Genomic DNA, 10,231 nt, shown 5'->3' on the forward strand with positions numbered 1-10,231 from the left:
ACCAGCCACTCTGACCCCGGGGCTCTAATGCCACGGTAGTGTCCCGTTCCCAAGTGCAGGCCTAAAATAGAACCCTACTTCATTCCTCTGGACATGACTGGAGGAAATGGACTGAGGAGAGCTGTTCAGTTCTCTGTGACGGTCCATGCATTAAACATCGACACACCTACAGTCTTTTTCCTACCAGAAACATTAAAAATGCACACAGTGTTTCTAATTTCAATTCCCATAATGGCCTGCAATGCTTTCACAGAGTTCTGAATTTTTGAGCTCCCATTCAGTCAACCTCTCCCGACTTCTGCTAGCTCCACCTGCTGCATGGTGTCTCTCTCTGCCCCATGCCCCTAGTCACAGCAAGCGACGATGTGGACCTCCTTGACCCCCAACACAATGTTCTATAGGCGTTTCCTCCCAGGAACACATGTTGTCCAATTAAACACCTTCCTAAAGAGGGAATCTCTGCTCAGATAATTTCTGTGAACACATCATAGTAAAAGACAAAACACTAGAAAGTAAAACGATAGCAGACAACAAGATTAACACTCAGTGATCCAGTTCAGTAAGACAGATTATTCCGGACAGGTGATCTTCCAGAGCCCCAAAGCTTATTTAACCACCTGGGTGGTGTAAACCCTTTTCTCTCGACCACTAACCTAAGGGTTAGCAGTTTAAACCCACCCAATGGTGCAGTGGAAGAAAGGCCGGGCAAACTGTTTCCATAAAGATTACCTTAAAAACCCAAATCTGTTGCTGTTGAGTCGATTCTGACTCATAGTGACCCTACAGGACAGGGCAGACTTGCCTCATAGGGTTTCCAAGAAGCAGGTGGTGGATTCAAACTGCCAACCTTTTGGCTAGCAGCCTAGCTCTTAACCACTGCGCCACCAAGGCTCCCTGTAAAGATTACAGTGAAGAAAACCCTATGCAGCAGTTCTACTTTGTAACACATGGGGTTGCCATGAGTTGGAATTGATTCAGCAGTAAAAGGTTTTAAAGAACGGAATACCCCTGAAGGGCCCTGTTCTCTCTACTTGAGGCCTCTGCACATGCTGCTCCTTCTCCCTGGAACGCTGTTCCTGTCCCACTTCACCTGCGTAATGCCCCTCATTCTTCAGCTCAACCTCACTGCCTCAGGGAAGCTTTCCCAACTCCCCAATTTCATGCTCTCATGACATCTTGTACCTATCCTTCAAGGCACTTATCACAGTTTATAACTGCATATTTATTGGATGATTATTTGAAGAATGTCTGCCCCACCCCACGAGACTGAGGTCAGTTTGTGTCAGTTTGCTCATCATTCTATTATAACCTTAGCTTCAATGTAAATGTTCAGGTACACGAGTTTTACTTACTCATAGAGATAGTCTATTTCACGCTCTTGGAAACCAGTCCCTGCCACTGGATTACTCTTTTATCAAATACCCCTCTGCCTAAAGGTACAAATCTCTAACTGAACAACCTCTGAACAGAACAAAATGGTGTGATGGCACCTTGCTTAAAGATTAAGGAGACAGAAGTCCAAACAGCCTCTGCAAACAAGTTTTCTCAGATTTTAGAAAACTACCATCTACATTAGTGTCAAAACACTGTGAACCCCATCATTCAAATACTGCATTTTATGTATTACAAACTTAAAAGAAAGAGATCAGCCACATTAAACAAGCTCTCCAGTATAATCTCCTTATGAACTTTCAGCTAAACCTCAGCTACAAACATTGTGGTGGCAACTCCTACCTACCAAAAAGCATCTGTGGTACGAAGGATCGCTTTTGCATGGCCTTTCCTGCCATGGTCTTCTAATTCTCACCCAAGTGACTGGGCGGGACTATGCAGACAGGGTAATTGTGGCTCACCAAAGGGATTGGTCAGTTTTGCCATCCCGCTGGGCTTGAGATGAGCCATCCCAGAGGCGGGAGAGAGAAGATCCTACCACCACCAAGGAAGAACGGCCAGGAGCAGCGAGCACATCCTTTGGGCCTGGGATCCCTGAGCTGAGAAGCTGCTGGAACCAGGAGGCAGAGAGAGAGAGAGAGAGAGCTGTAATGCTGATGACAGTGAGAAGCAGTGGCAGAGACCCGGCGGCAGAGAAACGGTGGCAGGAGAGACCCGCAAGGGATGGTACAGTGGGCTTCCCAGCCCACGGGTGAGAAAGCCGAGTGCCTTTGGGCAGGAGACTTACTGGCAGAGTGGGGTGCCTCTGGGCACTTACTGGCAGGGGCTAAAAGAGCTTTGTAACACTTGACTGAGCAGGGCGGAGGTTGAGGGCCAGAGAGGCGTGCCTGTGAGCACAACTGTGAAGAGGCTAACCTGATGGAAGAACTGTATCCTGAACATTCCTGAACCTGAACTGTAACCTGCTACTTCCCTAATAAACCCCATAATCGTGAGTAGTGTCTGTGAGTTCTGTGTGGTGACTGCAATGAATTATTGAACCCAAAAGAGAAGTAGAGAGGGCCATGGGAGGGATGGATGGTGTCAGAATTGGTAAAGATGGCAGAGAGAGGAGGCATGTCTGACCTCCACCGCATAGGAATCAGCGTTGGGCTGTTGATCTTGATTCTCCTCCACTCTTGTGAAGTTAGAGGAGGTCAGACAATGCCCTCTCGCTGTTTTTATAGCATTTAAGAGTTGTACATGGCCAAATTGATTAGGTGTGTTCTCAACCGTAGTTTATCTGTTCTTCCTCCTATCAATCAGACAGGTCAGTGTTACACATAGCTCATAGTAGAGAGGATAATTGTTTTAAATCTCATCTTTATATTTGTTCTTCAAAGAGAGTACCTTAAGTTCCAAGGCTCCTTAGAAAAATGAAGACACCAGTGGTAAATTAAAATCACTACCACAGTTTGGGTATATGCCATTTAGACCTCCCAGCCTATAATAAAAGAGGAAAGAGCAAGGTTAGGGCAAGTAACTTTCACGTGCTTTATAACAGAACCTCATTCCATAGTGTGAACAAACAGGCACCTAAAGCTTTCGATAATGGTGACTGCCCGACAGCACTAACCACAAATATAATTCCCATAGCAACTGTTGTCAGGCCTACAGGCTTTTTCAGGTACAATCATAAAAAAATGTAAATCCAGAAACATGCTCTCACAACTCAAAAGTTCAGTCTCAAGAAACTAAGAAACAAGTTGCTGGCTCACTCAGGGACCTGCCTGAAGATGGGCTCATTACCAATTTAACTCTGATCTTGAATTTGACATTTCTTTAGTATTAAAGAAATGACTTAATGCCTGGCCAATTTAACTCTGATCTTGAATTTGACATTTCTTTTGTATTAAAGAAATGACATAATTCCTGGGGTCTCACTAGCTTTTCCTTCCACTCCTCAAAAGCATGTTATGATGACAAGGCCAACCACAGACAAAAGAGCACTCCTAGAAAGCAAAGGTACAGGACAGTAAGAACAAGACCGGTGTCTGCTAGAGTTTACTGTTTCCCAGCCCAAAACATACCGAAAATAGACAAACACAGTCAATTCTCTCACAAGTAACCAGGGTAAACAGAAAAGAGAGAAGAAAATAGAGCTGGTAATGCAGCTGGAGGAAACAGGCAGTGACAAGGGGATGGACAAGGCAGACACGGAGAGAGTGAGAGAGAAAATAAATATGGGATCAAAAAAGGTAGAATATCGGCTTCCTGATGGAGCGCTGGTGGTGTAATGGTTGAGTTACAGCTGCTAACCAAAAGGTCAGCAGTTCAAATCCACCAACTGCTACCTAGAAACCTTATGGGGTAGTCCTACTCTGTTCTATAGGGTCACTATGAGCGGAAATCAACTTTTTTTTTTTTTTTTTTTGGAGGAAAAGCAGTCCACCTGGGCAAGTTCATCTCAACATCAGGCATTTATATATTTTCCACTTTAAATACTGAAAGTTTATTTCTGATTTACTTTCCAATCTCTTCTTCAGAATAGAACATAGTTACAATATGGTCTCATTTGTAATTAAATTTTAAAATATAAACTCCTTGAAATGTATTTTAATGAGCTTCCAGAACACAGTAAGTTTCAGAACTCTAGATATTTTATCTCCAATTAGATGTGAGGAAAAATTGGCAGTGGGTTAACCCTGAAAAGCTCAAGCTCCAAAGAAAGAACAATTTCTAGACCATAAAGCTGAATCACCAAAGGGAGGTGTTAAAAGTCCACCCTTCATCTAGAAGTTTCTTAAATTCCACCCTATTTCCACCCATCCAGGGTGACCTGGCCTGAAGAGAGCTGGCCAAGAGGTGGATAAGGTCCCCTCCAGGCCCCTTCAACCCTGAGTCTGGCAGCATCACAGTCCTCAGATGCACAAACTGCCATCAATTAATCCACTTGTGTGGCGGTCCGTTCTGGTCCTGCTGGCATTCAGACACCTCTTGGTTTCAATTCTTCCCTAGCCTTTCTTTCCTATTTCCACTCATAAGACTCTCATATCATCTCAAAATCTCAGGAAACCTGCATTTATAATTTATTCCACAGAAGACTAGAGAACCATTAAGTGTAATGTTGCAGAAGTCAGCCCTTTTCTTTCCCTCACCAAACACATTTAAGAAGATCACACTCATGTGTCCATTAAAGACAGTTAAGGTTTAATTTTTGAGAAAACGCACCTTCATTTCTAAAATTACTGCTTAAGACTAAGGTAGGGTAGATGCTCTTGAATTTTGCCTTTGTTTGTAGATGTATTTGGATAAGAGTTTGATAAAGTCTAAGGAAAGAGGGGAAAACAGAGGGAAGCTGGGATCTGGCTCTCTGACTCGACTTCCCTGTTCTCTGCCCTTTCCATCAGTAAAAGCAAAACAGTCTTCTTTGAGATGTGAAGAGAACTTAACAACACAGTATCTGTGGGAGGTTCTGGATGCTTTGGAAAGTAAAACGTCTTCATTAAGCAGTATTTTCTGAGCATCCAAAGCATGGGGCACTGAGCTAAATACAGACTTTGTGAAAATCACTCACTGAGGCAGATTTTCACCATATGCAACAGCAAAGGGGCTACTTGGCAAAGCATGGACATTGGGCCATGTTAGCTAGTCTCAACTACCCTCCTCTAATTCTGTGTCCAGTATTCTTAAATGACAGAAAACAGCTCAAGAAGGGGGAAAAAGTGAAGTAACTCAGAGAAACTCTTCACTGAAACGCTCTCTAGATTGGATGACATGATCCTATATATAGAAAATTCCAAACAGTCTACAAGAAAACTTCTAGAACTAATAGAGAAATTTAGCAAAGTTGCAGAGTACAAGGTCAACAAACAAAGATCAGCTGAGTTTCTATACACTAGCAATGAGAAATCTGAAAATGAAATTAGAGAAATAATTCCATTTATAACAGCATCTAAGAGAACAAAATAACTAGGAATAAATTTAACCAGAGATGTGAAGGATTTATAATGAAAATTATAAAACATTTTGTTGAAAGAGATTAAAGAAGACTTAAATAAGTGGAAAGATATTCCATGTTCATGGATTGGAAGACATAATATTGTTAAGCTGTCAATACTACCCAAAGTGATCTATAGATTCAACACAATCCCCATCAAGATTTCAACAGCCTTCTTGACAGAAATGGAAAAATCAATCCTCAATTCTACATGGAATGGCAAGAGGCCTCAAATAGCTATGCAATGTTGAAGGAAAAGAACACAGTAAGAAGACTCATACTTTCTGATTTTAAAACATGTTATACAGCTACAGTAATCAAAACAGACTGGTACTGGTGTAACAGACATAGACAATGGAACAGAACTGAGGGTCCAGAAATAAAGCTACACATCTATGTTCAACTGATTTTTGACAAGGCTGCTCAGTCCATTCAATGGGGAAAGAATAGTCTCTTCAATAAATGGTGCTGGGAAAACTGGATTTCCACATGCAAAAAAATGAAACAGGATCCATGCCTCAAACCATCAACAGAAACAAATTAGAAATGGATTAAGAACCTAAATTTGCAAAATAAAGCCATAAAATTATTAGAAGAAGATACAGGGGCAACACTTTCGGGCCTAGTTTTAACAATGGATTATCTAATGTAATAACAAAAGCACGAACAAAAAACTTTCATTCATCAAAAGACAGAGAGTGGCAGAATGGATTAAAAAACACGATCCATCTACATGCTGCCTACAAGAGACACACCACAGACTCAAAGACACAAACAAACTAAAACTCAAAGGATGGAAAAAAATATATTAAGCAAACAACAATCAAAAAAGAGCAAGAGTGGCAATATTAATCTCTGACAAAACAGACTTTAAAGCAAGACTCATCACAAAGGATAAAGAAGAACACTATATAATGATTAAAGGGTCAATACACCAGGAGAACATGACCATAATAAATATTTACACACCCAAGGACAGGGCACCAACATATGTAAAATAAACTCTAACAGCAATGAAAAGAGAAATAGAAAGCTCCACAATAATAGCATGAGACTTCAACACACCACTTTCGATGAAGGACAGAACATCCAGAAAGAAGCTCAATAAAGACACGGAAGATCTAAATGCTACAATCAGCCAACTTGATCTCACAGACATATACAGAATAGTCCACCCAACAGCAGCCAAGTATACTTTCTTTTCCAATGCACATGGAACATTCTCCAGGATACACCACATATTAGGCCATAAAGCAAGCCTTAACAGAATCCAAAACATTGAAATATTATAAAGCATCATTTCTGACCACAAGGCCATAAAAGTAGAATCAATAACAGAAAACGTAAGGAAAAGAAATCAAACACATGGAAGTTGAACAACACCTTGCTCAAAAACTACTGGGTTATAGAAGAAATCAAGGACAGAATAAAGAAATTCATAGAATCAAACGAGAACGAAATCACATCCTACCAGAACCTTTGGGACACAGCAAAAGCAGTGTTCAGAGGCCAATTTATAGCAATAAATGCACATATCTAAAAAGAAGAAAGGGCCAAAATCAAAACATCAACCCTACAACTTGAACAAACAGAGAGCAGTAAAAGAAGCTCTCGGGCACCAGAAGAAAGGAAATATTAAATATTAGAGCACAAATAAATGAAATAGAGAATAGAAAAACAATTGAAGTTAACAAGACCAAAAGCTGGTTCTTTGAAAAGATTAACAAAATTGATAAACCACCGGCCAAACTGACATAAGAAAAACAAGAGAGGAAGCAAATAACCCAAATAAGAAATGAGATGGGTGATATCAAAACAGATTCAATTGAAACTAAAAGAATCATAACAGAACACTATAAAAAACTGTACTCCAATAACTGAAAACCTAGAGGAAATGGACAAAAGAAACACACTACCTATCTAAACTAACACAAACCAAAGTAGAACAACTAAATAAACCTATAACCAAAGAAGAGATTGAAGAGGTAATTAAAAAACTCCCAACAAAAGAAAACCCTAGCCCTGATGGCTTCACTGGAGAGTTCTACCAAACTTTCAGAGAAGAGTTAACACCACTACTATTAAAGTTATTTTAGAGCACAGAAAAGGATGGAATACTCCTGAACTGATTCTATGAAGCCAGCATAACCCAACACCAAGACTAGGTAAAGACACCACAAAAAAAGACAATTACAGACCAATATCCTTCATGAACATAGACACAAAAATCCTGAAAAAAAATTCTAGCCAATAGAATTTAACAACATATGAAAAAAATAACTCACCATGACCAAGTGGGATTCATAGCAGTTATGCACGGATAGTTCAATATTAGAAAATCAATGTCATCCATCACTTAAATAAAACAAAAGACAAGAACCACATGATCTTATCAATCAACGCAGTAAAAGCAGCTGACAAAGTCCAACACCCATTCATGATAAAAACTCTCAGCAAAATAGGAATAGAAGGGAAATTCCTCAACATAATAAGGGGTATTTATACAAAGCCAACAGTCAACATCGTCCTAAATGGAGAGACTTTGAAAGCATTCCCCTTAAGAATGAGAATCAGACAAGGATGCCCCTCATTACCACTCTTACTCAACATTGTGCTGGAGGTGCTAGCCAGAGCAATAAGGCAAGAAAAGAAATAAAAGGCATCCAAATTGGTAAGGAAGAAGTATAAGTATCTCTATTTGCAGATGATATGATCTTATACACAGAAAACCCCAAAGAATTCACGAGAAAACTACTGGAATTAATAGAAAATTCCAGCAAAGTTATCAGGATACAAGATAAACCTACAAAAAACTGTTGGATTCCTCTACACCAACAAAGAGAGCTCCGAAAAGGAAATTACCAAATCAGTACCATTTACAATAGCCCCCAAGACAAAATACTTAGGAATAAATCTAATCCGAGTCGTAAAAGAGCTATACAAAGAAAACTACAAGACATTACTACAAGAAACAAAACAAGACCTACATAAGTGGAAAAACATACCTTGCTCATGGATAGGAAGACTCAACATTGTGAAAATGTCAATTCTACCCAAAGCAATCTACAGATACAATGCAATCCCGATTCAAATTCCAACAGCATTTTTTAAGGAGATGGCGAAACAAATCACCAACTTCATAGGGAAAGGCAAGAGGCCCCGGATAAGTAAAGCATCACTGAAGAAGAAGAACAAAGTGAGAGGCCTCACACTACCTGATTTTAGAACCTATCATACTGTCACAGTAGTCAAAACAGCCTGGTACTGGTACAACAACAGATACATAGACCAACAGAACAGCATTGAGAATCCAGACATAAATTCATCCACCTATGAGCAGCTGATATCTAACAAAGGCCCAAAATCCATTAAATGGGGAAAAGACAGTCTCTTTAACAAATGCTAATGGAATAACTGGATATCCATCTGCAAAAAAGTGAAACAAGACCAATACCTCACACCATGTACAAAAACTAACTCAAAATGGACCAAAGACCTAAACATAAACTCTAAAGTGATAAAGATCTTGAAAGAAAAAATAGGGACAATGCTAGGAGCCCTCATACATGCCATAAACAGAATACAAACTATAACTAACAATGCACAAACACCAGAAGAGAAACTAGATACCTGGGAGCTCCTAAAAATCACTTATGCTCATCAAAAGACCTCACTAAAAGAGTAAAAAGATAACCTACAGACTGAGAAAAAATTTTTGGCTACAACAAATCCGATCAGGGTGTAATCTCTAAAATCTACAAGATACTGCAAAACCTCAGCAACAAAAAGACAAATAACCCAATTAAAAAATGGGCAAAGGACATGACCAGGCACTTCACCAAAGATGACATTCAGGCGGATAACAGATACATGAGGAAATGCTCATGATCATTAGCCATTAGAAAAATGCAAATCAAAACTACAATGAGATGCCATCTCACCTCAACAAGACTAGCATTAATCCAAAAAACACAAAATAATAAATGTTGGAGAGGTTGCAGAGAGACTCGAACACTTATACACTGCTGGTGGGAATGTAAAATGGTACAACCACTTTGGAAATCTACTTGGCGTTTCCTTAAAAAGCTAGAAATAGAAGTACCATACAATCTAGCAATCCCACTCCTTGGAATATATCCTAGAGAAATAAGAGCCGTCACACTAACAGATATATGCATACCCAGTGCAGCACTGTTCACAATAGCAAAAAGATGGAAACAACCTAGATGCCCATCAACATACGAATGGATAAACAAATTATGGTACATACACACAATGGAATACTATGCAATGATAAAGAACAACGATGAATCCGCAAAACATCTCACTACATGGATGAATCTGGAAGGCATCATGCTGAGTGAAATCAGTCAGTCGCAAAAGGACAAATATTGTATAAGACCACTATTATAAGAACTCAAGAAAACGTTTAAACACAGAAGAAAACATTCTTTGATGGTTCCGAGGGTGGGGAGGGAGAGGGGAATTCACTAACTAGACAGTAGACGAGAATTATCTTAGGTGAAGTTTAAGGACAACACACAATACAGGGGCAGTCAGCACAGCTGGACTAAAGCAAAAGCTAAGAAGTTTCCTGAACACAACCAAACACTTTGAGGCACAGAGTAGCAGGGGTGGGGGTTTGGGGACCATGCTTTCAGGCGACATCTAGGTCAGTTGGCATAACAAAGTTTATTAAGAAAATGTTCTATATCCCACTTTGGTGAGTGGCATCTGTGGACTTAAAAGCTAGCGAGCAGCCATCTAAGATGCATCAATTGGTCCCAACCTACCTGGAGCAAAGGAGAATGAAAAACGCCAAAGACACAAGGAAAAGAATTGATTAAAAAAAAAAAAAAA

General features: G+C 39.9%; 1 protein-coding gene across 2 annotated transcripts in view; it reads right to left on the reverse strand.

Annotated features, from left to right (window-relative positions):
- Positions 1-10,231, reverse strand: part of DTD1 (D-aminoacyl-tRNA deacylase 1) — a 239,097-nt gene that overhangs the window by 95,156 nt on the left and 133,710 nt on the right. The gene's annotated exons all lie outside the window — the stretch shown is intronic.

The sequence above is a fragment of the Trichechus manatus genome, unplaced genomic scaffold (assembly GCF_000243295.1).
Source record: "Trichechus manatus latirostris isolate Lorelei unplaced genomic scaffold, TriManLat1.0 scaffold00042, whole genome shotgun sequence".
In the NCBI taxonomy this organism is placed as follows: domain Eukaryota; kingdom Metazoa; phylum Chordata; class Mammalia; order Sirenia; family Trichechidae; genus Trichechus; species Trichechus manatus.